At 43.5% G+C, this 14,303-nt stretch overlaps 4 non-coding genes across 4 annotated transcripts; all 4 read left to right on the forward strand.

Annotated features, from left to right (window-relative positions):
• The first annotated feature begins 1,003 nt into the window (after nucleotides 1-1,003).
• LOC114541282 lies at nucleotides 1,004-1,202 on the forward strand. The gene has a single exon (XR_003689233.1). It is a non-coding gene; the product is annotated as a U2 spliceosomal RNA (small nuclear RNA).
• Nucleotides 1,203-1,637: 435 nt separating this feature from the next.
• Nucleotides 1,638-1,801, forward strand: LOC114541263. The gene has a single exon (XR_003689215.1). It is a non-coding gene; the product is annotated as a U1 spliceosomal RNA (small nuclear RNA).
• Nucleotides 1,802-8,767: 6,966 nt separating this feature from the next.
• LOC114541280 lies at nucleotides 8,768-8,954 on the forward strand. Its single transcript, XR_003689231.1, has one exon. It is a non-coding gene; the product is annotated as a U2 spliceosomal RNA (small nuclear RNA).
• A 435-nt stretch (nucleotides 8,955-9,389) lies between these two features.
• On the forward strand, nucleotides 9,390-9,553 carry LOC114541264. The gene has a single exon (XR_003689216.1). It is a non-coding gene; the product is annotated as a U1 spliceosomal RNA (small nuclear RNA).
• Nucleotides 9,554-14,303: the final 4,750 nt, after the last annotated feature.

Genomic DNA, 14,303 nt, shown 5'->3' on the forward strand with positions numbered 1-14,303 from the left:
CAAGCAAAGTAATTGTTCATGAACCAGTACCCGTTGATGACCCCTCATTTGTTATCCCTCCGATTGACGCTCCAGCGGAATCCACGGTTTCAGAGGAAACCCTCCGTCACGTCGATACTGGGAAACGTTTGCATCCCGAATCCACGACTCAGCTGAAAAAACAACAAAAATCTCTCCCGGTTGAATTACCTATAGACTCCCCTGACACGGTTCCCAAAGATGCTCCTGAAAAATTGCCTTTACCCTTGGAATCTTCGACAGATATGGATGAAGATCCTCCCGTTGATTATATTGCTTATGAACAAACCCGGTTAAAGCTCGAAGCCCTTGATGATGTCACTAGTGATGACCTAAAAGCTCTTGAAGATCTCACCGAACTTATTCCTGTGGCCGATTTGCTTCGCTTTAAAAAAGCTTTCGCTTACCGCCATCCTACCCTCTTGACACCTGATGAAGAAAACTTCTACCCTGCTGCCCTTGATGCACTCCGTACCCCGGCGTTACCCCCGAACCTTGATTTCCTAGAGTCTCCACATTTTACGAACCCTATCTTGCCGCCCTGCTCGAATCCTAACCATCGTGTTACGTATACTCAATACGAGTTCTATATGTCGTGGTTTTATGCTGCGTTGATGTTGCCAGAGCGACTGAATCCGCCCACCGAAGAGGACCTGTCATGCCTTCGAGACTTAGATCCTGAAACCTTATCAGGCTATTTGACTTTTTTTGCTTATATGCACCCAGAGTACATAATGGACATTGATGCTCTGGATGACGATATGAAACTCCGGTTATAGGAGCTAGTAGCCAGTTCCTCTGATCTCTGTTACACATGTTGATCATTGTTTTTATTTCTCGAACTTTTTAAGGTTTCTTAAGAATTGATGGACAATTGACTTGCTGGTCAAGTCTAGCTAATTTTTTCTTTCGAATACTATGTACATATATACTCGCAGGTCTTATTATTACCAGTGCTTAAAATTTACATATTGCACTTTAATGTAAATCTTTAAACGTATAATAAATTGAAATAAGATCAAGTGTAGTATCTGTTCTTATCAGCTTAATATCTGATATGTTAGGCAATGCCTAACTCATATATTAAACTGATTTTTGGCCTTCGGCCCTGGGATTGAAGCTTGCTTCGCCCTGGCCACGGGTTGTCTCGGTATTGCACTACATCCGAGTACGGCCCTCTTCCCCTCAACGGGGGAAGAATAATAACCACAATTTGAATCGAAACAAAAAACTCGCTCGGTATAAGTAATTTTATCATCTATAGTATCCGATCTAGTAGCTATCTATCTCATATTCAGTCATGCAACCGGTTCTATATTATTATTATTCAATGCAATAACTTAATTGGCATTGTTCTTTCTAAAATTCTGTTTCGCTACAGTTAAACCTCACATATCAACTCATGCCGCTTTCCATCATTTCAGACGAACCGCCGCAGTCGCCGGACTCCTCGATCGATCGGGAAACCAGTTACGAACAGCCGCCGCATTGATAACCGAAACGGCGAACGTACGTACCTGTATGAATATTATTCACTACTGCAACGCGGCGGCGGTTAACGACCGCGATCGAAACGCTTCGTCGCCACAATTATAAGTCAACGGCGCTGCCACAAAAGCATACTTACCTGACGCGAGAGGCACCTTGATCAACTAGGAGGTCCTCTCAGGATGAGGCCCTTTCATTGCACTTCGACTGGGTTGACTCCTGCGATTACCCCTAATGTGGGTAACTCGAGCGTATAATTTCTGGTAGTGGGGACCTGCGTTCGCGCTCGTCCCCTTCTCCCTTCTTCGTAATTCAAAAGTGAAAAATCGAAAAACAACAAGTCTAAAACGGCGAAGCAGCGACAATTATTAATGTGCCGCCGCCGCCGCCGCGTGCGTGCGTGTGAAAGATAATAACAACTTGACTTGATTTTATAACTCGGAAAATCGGAATCTCGGAAAATCGTTTGAAATTCGACACCCATTGATCAACTCTCGCTACCGATCGACGGATGGCGTGCCATTACTGTATATACATATACTACCACCGCTACCGCAGCGTCGAGAGGTTCGTCACACTATATATAACAACGTCCGGATATCAGCACATACCACAGCACCACAACTCTTGCGAGGCAACACATCGACGTAGATGAATAAATAACCAACTACCTTTCGGAACTGTTGTGAAAGCAAATGACCGAAAAAACCCGCAAAAAACAGCTCCCCTAACCCTAACCCCAACTCTCGACGGTAATGGCTCGGCGGCAGCAGCAAAGCGTGACCGCGAGGACGTCTCGGCAAGCGTAGGCGGCCCGCCGGCCTCGCATCGAACCCGTTCACAAAATAACGAGAGCTGCGGCGACATTGCTTCGCTTCTTCTTCGTGCCGGCGACTGATTCAGCTCGCTCGATCGCACACCAGCAGCGGCCACCGGGTCGAGCGGGCTCGCCGACGTGCAATAAAGTCTTGGTGGCGAGCCGAAGACGGGTTATCGCTTCTCGGCCTTTTGGCTAAGATCAAGTATTTCTCGATAAATCTCGATAAATCTCGAAAAGAATAATCTTTCAACTTTGGTGCAAGATCAAGATTTGGTGCAAGATCAAGATTTGGTGCAAGATCAAGATTTGGTGCTGTTCATTGGTGATCCATTCCTTCTGGTGGTCTTCTAGTGGTGGTCCCCGCTGGTCTCCTCTGGTGCCTGGCTGGGCTGTGGTCGCTGGAAATCATTCCTACGGAATCTACGGTAGTGGTTGTTCCTTATAAGAAGAGGTTTTTGTGTCGGTTTTGTTCCTGTCGAGGGGCCCTAACGGGTAACTCAAGGGAGGTGGTCTTTTTCTTTTCTTTGTTGCTGTCCGGTAAGTCGGGTGGTCCCGAATCCAGGTTCGTAGTAGTGTTTTCGTGTGATAGTTTGGTTGGAGTGGCTACTCCACAACTTTATTATGATTCCGTACATCAATAGATCATCGGATTTGATTTTATCTGATCAAATTGAAGTGTCTAGAGTGTCTGTTCGGGAGATTATTGATGATCTCCGTAGTGTTTATGATAACTTTTCTGAACTTTTTGAAGCCGTTGTTTTAATCGCTCCCGGAAAGTTCAGAGTTACCTGTTGCAGTGCTCGCAAGTTGGAAATTGCTTTGAATACTTGTCCGACTGTTCGTGGCTTTCCTGCTGAATTCGCGCCAATTTCAACATTCAAATGGGTACAAGTATCACGTCTTTCTTATGGCATCCCTGATGCTGCTATTTCAGAAGTCTTAGGCTCTTTTGGTAAGATTCGCCTAATTCGATCTCAACAATATTTGGGTGTATATACCGGTGTTCGAAATGTATTAATGGAGATAAAGCATAATATCCCAGCTCGTGTTCGAATTGCTGGCCATTGGTGTGCTATTTACTATAAGGGACAGAAAAAAGTGTGTTTCGAATGTGGCGAAGAAAGTCATATTAGCAGAGACTGTCCTACAAAACGTGTGCAAAGTGATAGTGAGGTAGTGGATCCTCACCTTATTGATTCCGAAGGACAAAATTCCCAAATTCTGGAAACTGTAACATCAACTGGCAATACCGACCAATCTATATCTACAGATGTATCGCAAATGGTTGATGAAATGGTTAGTACAGTTACTGTTACTGATAACGTAGCTCAGTCTACAGCTACTACGGAGATAACACAATCAGTTGTTGAAGAAGTTCAAGAAGAACAAAACGTGATTGATAACGTAGCTCATTCTAATGATCAGGTGCCTCTACAAAAGGATGTTAGTACAGAACATTCCGCCTCTTCACAATATCCTTTAACAGAGTCTTCGCAAAATAATGAAGCGACACAATCAGCTTTGGAAGAGCAAACTTCCCAGCTTCAAGTCATTGAAACCGAGCCACAAACGAAGCGGCGTCGTAAAGTTTCTAGCAGAAGGAGTCGTTCCAGAAGTCGTTCTCCTTTGCATGATACGGAAGAGTTGGGAGAATCCGATTCTAGTTTGGATAACCTCTCTTTTAGTACTGATTGCGCCAAAGATATGGATACTGAATCTGCTACGGTGGATTCCACTATTGAATCAGTTGATTTTGGTTCTGCTGATTCGGATTCAAATCTAGACACCCCAAAGGACTCACGTACCCAGGACTCTCCCTTATCTATATTCACCCCGAATCTTCCTTGTCCGACTCAAGAAAGAAAAACCTTTAACAATGGTCCAGATGATATCTTATCTGAGGAATCACGCTCGTTTGTTGCTATTTTTGAGCAAAACATTGATGATGTCTCCGTAATAGGAGAATCTTCGCATTGAGGATTCTTTTTAATATCCTTTTTTTTGTTTTATGGACTTAAAAACCTAAACTTCAAGAGATGGCTGATCACAATGACATTTCTATCATCACTTTGAACGTACAAGGTTTGCGTTCTGCAGTACATCGTTCTACGTTTTTTTCTTGGCTGAATTGTGTGAAAAGTGACTTTGTTTGTCTTCAAGAAACTCATGCGACGTCCACGGAAGAATTTGAGGCCTGGATAAAGGCGGAAAATTTGAATGGTAATATTTCTGCCAAATATCGAGTTATATCTTCACCAGGGATAGCACGCAGTAGAGGAGTAGCCATCTTGTACAAGCCTTCATATGAATGTCAAAAAATGACTCAAGACAATGAAGGTCGTGTTGTAACAGCAATTTTTTCCGAAGTCTCTAGCGGATCCTCACCTTTCCAACTAGTAAATATTTATGGTCCCAATCGTAAAGCTTTGGGTGAACAATTCTTTCAAGATTTGACAGAGTATTTTGCTCCTACAATACCTGTTATTCTTTCTGGTGACTTCAACACCGTGGTGAATGCTGACTTAGATCGTATAGGATGCAACCCATCATCACCTTGGGCATACAACTGGCCATCATCGCTGGAACATTTGACATCTCAGTTCAGTTTATTAGATGTTTGGCGATTGAAACACCCTGACGAACGAGCCTATACTTGGCACCGCCCATGTGGTACTCAAGCATCTCGTTTAGACATGTTCTTCCTTTCCTCCAATCTGGTAGAGATGGTCAACCAAATCGATATATTACCCTTTTTCCGTTCCGACCACTCGTACGTATACATTCGTTTTACACCTCCCTTTAAACCTAAACGTGGCAGAGGTACCTGGAAAATGAATTCCTCTCTCTTGAAAGATGACACCTACGTATCTATGATTAAAGAATTTTGGACCGAATGGCGTTCTGAAAAAGATTCCTTTCCCTCGCTTTCTCTGTGGTGGGATGCTGGAAAAAATCGTATTATCGACATTACTCGTACATATTCAAAATTTATAGCTACAAGCAAAAAGGCAGATCTCTTCTACTTGGAACAACATTTACGTGATCTTGAACAAAAATTGAACGATGGAGAAGATGTTTCCATCAGTATTCAACAGGCAAAAGACAAAATTGAAAGTATCTATCTGCATCGAGCAGAGGGAGCAAAGATTCGCGCGAAAGAACGTTGGGCTGAAGAAGGTGAATCATCATCTAAGTTCTTTCTTCGACAAGAAAAAGTGAAAGCGTCTAAACGTATTTTCAATGGTATTAAAGATTTTCGTGGAGTGGTTGTTCGGTCTGCATCATCAATATTACGAGTCTGGGTGCTTTTTTATGTCCAATTATTTACGTCCATTTCCCTGGTTTCTTCGGAGAAAGATTATTTCATCAATGGACTAACTCAATCTTTATCCGAGGCTGACAAAGAACTATGCGAAGGTCCAGTTACAGAAGCAGAGTGTCTAACTGCACTCAAACAGACGAAGCGAAATAAATCCCCAGGACTAGATGGTATTCCTTATGAGTTCTACATTACCTTTTGGTCAGTCCTGAAATCAGATTTTGTGCAAATGCTTAATGATTGTTTTCAAACTGGCTTTCTCCCGTTATCGCAGAGAACTGGACTCATAACGCTTTTATATAAAAAAGGTGACCGTTTGGAACCAAAGAATTGGCGTCCTATTTCCCTCCTCTGTACAGATTACAAGATACTAGCGAAAGTCCTAACCAACAGAATGGTATCAGTTATCGCTAATGTTGTTGATGCTGCACAAGCCTGTGGCATTCCAGGCCGTAAAAGTACAGAACATATTCGTGCATTGAAAGATATTGTTGACTATGCCAATTCAAGTAACATTGGTGGTGCTCTGTTATCTCTAGATCAAGAGAAAGCATTTGATCGGGTGGAGTGGCCATTTTTATTCAGTGTCTTAGAAAAGATGAATTTTGGTCCTTCCTTTCGTTCCTGGGTGAAGCTTTTATACACCAACATTTTTTCGAGAGTTGGTGCTAATGGTTTTGTCAGTGAACGATTTTCCATCGCCAGGGGTGTTCGTCAGGGATGCCCATTATCTCCTCTCCTTTATATCTTGGTGGCAGAAACTTTGGCATGTGCCATACGTAAAGATCCACTCATTGATGGTTTTCAACTCCCAAACCACCAGATCGTCAAGCTCTTCCAGCATGCTGATGACACAAGTGTTTTGGTGCGATCTGACAACTCCCTCCGTGCTGTGTTCGCTTTGTTTGATCGTTATTACCAAGCGTCTGGAGCTCGTCTTAATGTGGAAAAGTCACATGGTCTATTATTTGGTCCTTGGCAAATGCGTGATGACTTACCTGTGAAACTACGTTGGTCTAAAGAAGAGATCACTATTCTTGGTTGCCGTATTGGAAATGATATATTACCCGACTGGGATGGTTTACTACAAAGTTTTGACAATCTTCTTGCAACGTGGAAATCTCGCTCGCTCTCTTTCAGAGGTCGAGCTTTGGTAGCTAACGTTCTTGGTTTAAGTTTATTTTGGTATCAAGCGTCAGTTTTTGATGTCCCGAAAGTTATTTTGGCCCGTATCAACAAAATCCTTTTTCCTTTTGTTTGGAACAAAAAAAGAGAATGGTTGGCCAGAACCTCAGTCACCCAGCCTTTACCAGATGGTGGTCTGAACGTAGTCGACTTGTCTAGAAAAGTGCTCTCTCTACGAGCTTCATGGATACGTCGGTGCTTACTGAATCCCGCTCAACATGCGTGGATGATTTTCTTTGAACACCATGTGGCACAAGTTTTTCCGAACCAAACTGTGGCGTCCCTTTTTTCCATGGATACTATTCCCGCTTATTTGGTCAACCGTCTACCAAAATTTTATGGCTCCATTGTCAGGTCGTGGATAGCCCTGAAAGGACAATTAGTATACGGTCGCTGGTGTATTTCTCGTGGTAACTTAGATCCACTCGACATCAATGAGCTGTCCTCGCGAAAAGCATATTCCATCTTGTATTCAAAAGACCAAACCGAACATAAGACAGTGACAAAGTTTAACAATTTAGGGCTTGCAGTTGACTGGTCATATGTTTGGAACAGCCTTCTCTTATGGAAATATGTCCGGTCTGTTCAAGACACCTCCTGGCTTTCTTTTCATGGTATATTACCCACCGCTGATCGTCTAGTCCGTTTTGGAATGAATGTCAACCCTTCTTGCTTCTGCAGCCGCGATGAGTCTTTGGTTCATCTCTTCACTTCTTGTCCCTTTGCCATGTCCATTTGGTCCTGGTTTCTACCTTTGGCAAAGAAATTTAAATCCGACTTGACATTGTCAAATACGATCATCCTATTTGGCTTCCCACCACGTTATCGCATGCCGCCAGTCTACACTGCTTTAGTAGGAGTCCTACGCCATCATATTTGGCTCTCGCGTAATAAGCAAAGATTTGATGGTATCCCACCAAACTATCATACAATGATCTTAAAAGCGAAATCCACCTTCCGCTTCATGGTACGGATGCAAAAGCGTCGTTGTTCTCAGGACCAATTTCAACGAGATTGGTTAGTAGATGGTCTAATTGGCTCCATCTCCCAAGTTGGTTGGATTCATTTTTCTCGGGACTTTATCACCTGAGTCTTTTTTCCTTGTTATCGATTATGGAGGCAGTGGTCGCCTTATGGGAAAGCACTGCTGTTGTCCTTAATCATTTTACGTAAGTAGTAACGTCCTTTTCATGTTTGTTTGACGCCTCTTGTCGGAGGTGCTTTTTGTTTTGTCTAATGAGTAAATACCTCTTCGGGTGTTTTTTCACCTGAATGGATTTATTCATTGTTTTGTCTTGTCACATGTTTTGTATGTTTTTTTCGTAATCAATTTTTGGAATTGTGTTTTGTTCTTACCTTGGTTAGAATAGACGAAACACAAAATATCCTTTTTTGGATGAATTTTTGGTCCGGTGTTCGGGGTTGCTCGCGTTGATCGTGTAATTTATCATCTTTACTGCCATTCACCATCATTAGAATACCATTCACATGTTGTATCATGGCACAGGGGAGAGGTTCATATCCTCTGACGATCTGCGTCACTAAGTAGTGGCCCCCTTGGGTGCGGCAACAAGAAAAGGTTCAGGCTCCATTGCACCGTCGGAGTCGACAAGCCTGTTGTCGTTCAACTCAAAATAAGATCAAGTGTAGTGCTTGTGGTACCACAAGTTACTAGTGTTGATCTTAGGACTCGGAAGTTGCTGATGGTTAAGGTAGCAAAGGAAGTGGAATCTGACAATTTGCAGATGACTCAACTGATGCGCCTAATCTGATAGCAATGGATGACAGAGGGCAACCACGGGCTTTGTGGCGTAAACGAGTTTGCACGTGGCGTATCAAATCTTGGTCCTCAGTGCACTTACGAGGTCAAGTGAATCAGCACTGATCGGTATGGGGTCATTGCATCGCCATATGCCCATGGCAGATCCTAGTAGCCGATTCGATCTCACAAAATGAGATCAAGTGTAGTATCTGTTCTTATCAGCTTAATATCTGATATGTTAGGCAATGCCTAACTCATATATTAAACTGATTTTTGGCCTTCGGCCCTGGGATTGAAGCTTGCTTCGCCCTGGCCACGGGTTGTCTCGGTATTGCACTACATCCGAGTACGGCCCTCTTCCCCTCAACGGGGGAAGAATAATAACCACAATTTGAATCGAAACAAAAAACTCGCTCGGTATAAGTGATTTTATCATCTATAGTATCCGATCTAGTAACTATCTATCTCATATTCAGTCATGCAACCGGTTCTATATTATTATTATTCAATGCAATAACTTAATTGGCATTGTTCTTTCTAAAATTCTGTTTCGCTACAGTTAAACCTCACATATCAACTCACGCCGCTTTCCATTTCAGACGAACCGCCGCCGCCGAAGCCGGACTCCTCGATCGATCGGGAAACCAGTTACGAACAGCCACCGCATTGATAACCGAAACGGCGAACGTACGTACTTGTATGAATATTATTCACTACTGCAACGCGGCGGCGGTTAACGACCGCGATCGAAACGCTTCGTCGCCACAATTATAAGTCAACGGCGCTGCCACAAAAGCATACTTACCTGACGCGAGAGGCACCTTGATCAACTAGGAGGTCCTCTCAGGATGAGGCCCTTTCATTGCACTTCGACTGGGTTGACTCCTGCGATTACCCCTAATGTGGGTAACTCGAGCGTATAATTTCTGGTAGTGGGGACCTGCGTTCGCGCTCGTCCCCTTCTCCCTTCGTCAACCACATCTTATTCATGATTCAAACAAAAAAATCGAAAAACAAATCTAAAACTCAGAAGCGTGCGTCGTGTGAAAGCTAATAACAACTTGATTTTTTAACAACGGTGCCGCCGCCGGGTTGTCACAAGTTATTAAGTGTAACCGAATTTCGGAAAATCGTTTGAAATTTGACACCTATTCATCACTTCTCGCTACCGATCGACGGATCGCGTGCCGGTACTACATACATATACATATACTACCACCGCTACCGCAGCGTCGAGAGGTTCGTCAGACTATATATAACAACGTCTCGGATATCAGCACATACCACAGCACCACAACTCTTGCGAGGCAACACATCGACGTAGATAAATGAATAAGCAACTATCTATCGGAACTGATAAAAAAACCGCAAAAAACAGCTTCACGATCATCGTTGTTAACCAACTCTCGACAATATAGAATGGCTCGGCGGCGGCAGCAGCAGCAAAGCGTGACCGCGAGGACGTCTCGGCAAGCGTAGGCGGCCCGCCGGCCTCGCATCGAACCCGTTCACGAAATAACGAGAGCTGCGGCGACATTGCTTCGCTTCTTCTTCGTGCCGGCGACTGATTCAGCTCGCTCGATCGCACACCAGCAGCGGCCACCGGGTCGAGCGGGCTCGCCGACGTGCAATAAAGTCTTGGTGGCGAGCCGAAGACGGGTTATCGCTTCTCGGCCTTTTGGCTAAGAAAAGAATATTTTATTTCTCGATTATTTGAAGCAAGTATTTTCCGAAGTGATTTTGGTGGAATTTTGCAAGTGTTCCTGTTGTTCCTGGTGTTCCTGTTGTTCCTGGTGTTCCTGTTGTTCCTGTTGTTCCTGTTGTTCCTGGTGTTCCTGTTGTTCCTGTTGTTCCTGTTGTTCCTGTTGTTCCTGGTGTTCCTGTTGTTCCTGGTACTAGTCTCCTGGTCCGGTGGTTCCTTGGTGTGCTATTTCAGTGTCGCTCACTGACGAACCGCCATCGCCGGATTCTACGAACAGCTGCATTCCTGATTCATCAACAGTTGCTTAAGGACTGCGTGAGTTTTCTTACCTGCTTTTGGTATTAATTGTGTGTATATTCACATTTGGGAGTGTTTAAGTGCCAATTGAAGAGCCTTGTCTCATACTAAATTGTGCATTATATTGAACATCATATTATACCGTTTTAGACGGATTTTGTTTATCGATTTAATTTGTTCGCGCTTATTGGTGTGCACCACAATAATTGTGTTATATCTACTCTTATACATATTCCTGACGTGTCGTGTTGTTCCTGTCGAGGGGCCTTATAGGTACCTCAAAGGAGGGGACTTTTTTCTTTTCTTATTTGTACGTCCGGTTAGTCGGGTGGTCCCGAATCCTTGGTTCGACGTTTGCCGGTCTCTTTTGGTAGTTGGTGGGAGCTGGCAGCTCCATTGCTACATATACAATGATTCCGTTTATAAATCGTACGGTAGATATTATATTAGCTGATGCTGTGGAAGCTCGAGATGTATCTGTTCGGGAAGTTATTGACGAGTTCCGCAGTCAGTGTGACAATTTTTTTGACATTTTTGAAGCTATTGTTTACATGGCGCCTGGGCGTTTCCGTGTTACATGCAAAAGTGCTCGAAAACTAAGTACAGTTGAAGAAACTCCATATTGTGTTCGCGGTCACCCTGTGATCTTTAAACCTGTTTCCCAGTATCAGTGGGTAAATATCACGCGATTATCGTATGGTGTCGCTGATGCCGAAATTCATACAGTTTTGTCCCCATTTGGTATCATAAAGCAAATAAAAAGTGAAACATACTCAAGGGTTTACACAGGAGTTCGCCATGTATTAATGGAAATTAATCATGAAATTCCAGCTCGTTTACGAATTTCTAACCATTGGTGCGCAATTTATTATAAAGGACAACCACGGAAGTGTTTTAATTGTGGTCAGGAGGGTCATTTTAGTCGTCGATGTCCTGATAAGGTCAATATGGAAGTTGTTGACCCAACTGTCGATAACGAAGTTCCTCTTGAAGCTGAAGACCCAAATAAGGAAAATTTGCCAGACCAGAATAAGGAAAATTTGCCAGATCCTCCTGGAGATGCGAGCAGTGAAAATACTCCTGGGGTTGCCACCCTTTCCTCTGAGGTGGAATCCCTTTCGTCTGAAGTAGCTGTGGATGGTGAGTCTGCAGAAAAAGATAAACTTCCTCCTAAGAAACCCGCAATAAAACCTCGTGAAAAACGGCAAGTTCCTCCAAAAAGACCTTCTCGAGATAAGATACCTGCTGATAAGGTACCTAGGCGTTCAAAATCGCTATCACCAACACGTTCTCGTCGTCGTTCGAGGTCGCCCTTACGATCTACTCCTGGCAGTACCGCTTCGGGGTCGGATTCGGAATCCTCAGTAGTCACCATAAATGGTGATTCTGATGTTGTAGCGTCGGACACTTCTCGTACTGCAACTTCTGGAATTGATGAAGACCCTGTAACTGAATTCTTTGCTTCGCATCCTGGATATGAATCGGATTTCCCTCCAAACCTCCCTGGTAAATCATATGTTCCCCGTTCTCCTGCACCAGTGCCTTCTCAGGTATCTGAAGAATCTTTGTTCGTTCGTCGCCTCTTTGAGGAATCCCCTCCTTTGCGAAAGGAGAGGTCTTGAAGTAGATTATAATCTTATAAATTAATTGTTAACTATAATGTCGTATTAATTTTACTTTATACTATGTCTAATAATTCTATATCCTTAATCACATTAAATGTACAAGGTCTTCGTGATTCTACCAATCGTGCAGTCCTTTTCTCTTGGTTGAACTGTGTTAAAGCTGAAATTGTGTGTCTTCAAGAAACCCATTCTACGTCGTCGGCTGAATTTGAAGACTGGCTCAAAACTGAAGATAATCAGGCCAATAATTCACAGTGTTATTCTGTTCTTTCTTCGCCTGGTTCTGTTCGTAGTCGTGGAGTTGCTGTCCTCTTCAAACCCAGCCTCAGCTTGGTCAATCACTCTGTTGATAACAATGGTCGTTTTTGCATTGCTACATTCTCCAAAGATGATACTAAGTTTCAAGTGGTATGCTTATATGGCCCAAACAAAAAAGTGGAGGGTGAACAATTTTTTGCTGATATACTCCCCAGTATAGACAACTCTATTCCCCTTTTCCTTGCTGGTGATTTCAATACCGTAGTCGATGCGTCCATGGATCGTCGTGGCTGCAATATCTCATCCCTTTGGGCTTACAATTGGCCACGTTCCTTAGAAACACTTACAACCCAATTGGACGTACAAGATGTTTGGCGAACTAAACATCCAGTTGCTCGAGAGTACACTTGGCGTCGTGCTAATGGTGCTCAAGCATCACGTTTGGATATGATTTGGATCTCCTCCTGTCTTATTGACAGCGTGCTAGATATTGGCATCTTCCCTTTCTTTCGTTCGGATCATTCATATGTATTCCTCCGCCTGAAGTTACCAGGCCTTCCTGACCGCGGTCCTGGTGTTTGGAAACTGAACACTTCTATGCTGTCAGATGAAACTTTTTCCGCTCAAGTTCGTGAATTCTGGTCTTCATGGCAATCCAAAAAAGATTCTTTTCAGGATACTGATCTATGGTGGGATGAAGGCAAGCATAGACTAAAGAAATTAATGCAACGTTACTCTCGCCGTTCAGCTGCCGCTCGTCGAGCCCGTATTTTGTCGTTGGAAAATACCTTATATCATCTGACTCGCCGTGAGAACAATGGGGATGATGTTAGTCAGTTCATCACAGAAACGAAAGTTTTTCTTGACCTGGAACATGAACACTCAGCTCAAGGTGCTAAGATTCGTGCTCGGGAGCAGTGGGCTGAGGAAGGTGAGACGTCGTCTTCGTACTTTTTTCGATTGGAAAAATCTCGCGCTTCACGCCGTTTGTTTACTGGTATCCGAAATGCCCATGGTGTGATCGTCCATTCCATATCTGCCATAATTCGCGTGTGGTGCGTTTTTTATGTTCAGTTATTTACCGCCGCAGTCCTGTGTCCGCTTGATCAAGAATACTTTATCAATGCCTTGGACCGCCGTCTTTCCGATAGTGATTCTGCCTTGTGTGAAAGAGAGATCACTCTTGCTGAATGTCGAGCTGCCCTTGACAGTTTTCATTCCAACAAGTCACCTGGTATTGATGGTTTACCTTATGAATTTTATAAACATTTTTGGGACATACTCGGAACTGATCTAGTCAATGTATATAATTATTCTTTGTCATCTGGCTCTCTCTCATACTCCCAGCGGACTGGCCTAATTACTTTGCTATATAAAAAGAATGATCGTATGGATACCAAGAATTGGCGCCCCATATCCTTACTATGTACAGATTACAAGATCCTGTCTAAAGTTCTGACCAATCGTCTCAAAGGTGTCCTTGCATCAGTTATCTCTCCGGTTCAAAGTTGCGGTGTTCCAGGCCGTTTTTCTGGTGAGAATGTCCGCCTCCTTCAAGACATTATCAATTATGCAAACGCTACGAATACTGGTGGTGCTCTTTTATCCTTGGATCAAGAAAAGGCTTTCGACCGTGTGGATTGGTCTTTTTTACAAAAAGTTTTAGAACGTATGAACTTGGCCCTGTTTTTCGGTCGTGGGTGCGTTTACTTTATACCGATATTTTTTCACGTGTTCTCGTCAATGGCTTTACTAGTGAGGCTTTCCGTGTAACTCGTGGTGTCCGCCAAGGATGTCCCCTGTCTCCGCTTTTGTATATCCTTGTTGCG

The sequence above is a fragment of the Dendronephthya gigantea genome, unplaced genomic scaffold (genome assembly GCF_004324835.1).
Source record: "Dendronephthya gigantea isolate DGI-Jeju-01 unplaced genomic scaffold, DenGig_1.0 000278F, whole genome shotgun sequence".
In the NCBI taxonomy this organism is placed as follows: Eukaryota; Metazoa; Cnidaria; class Anthozoa; order Malacalcyonacea; family Nephtheidae; genus Dendronephthya; species Dendronephthya gigantea.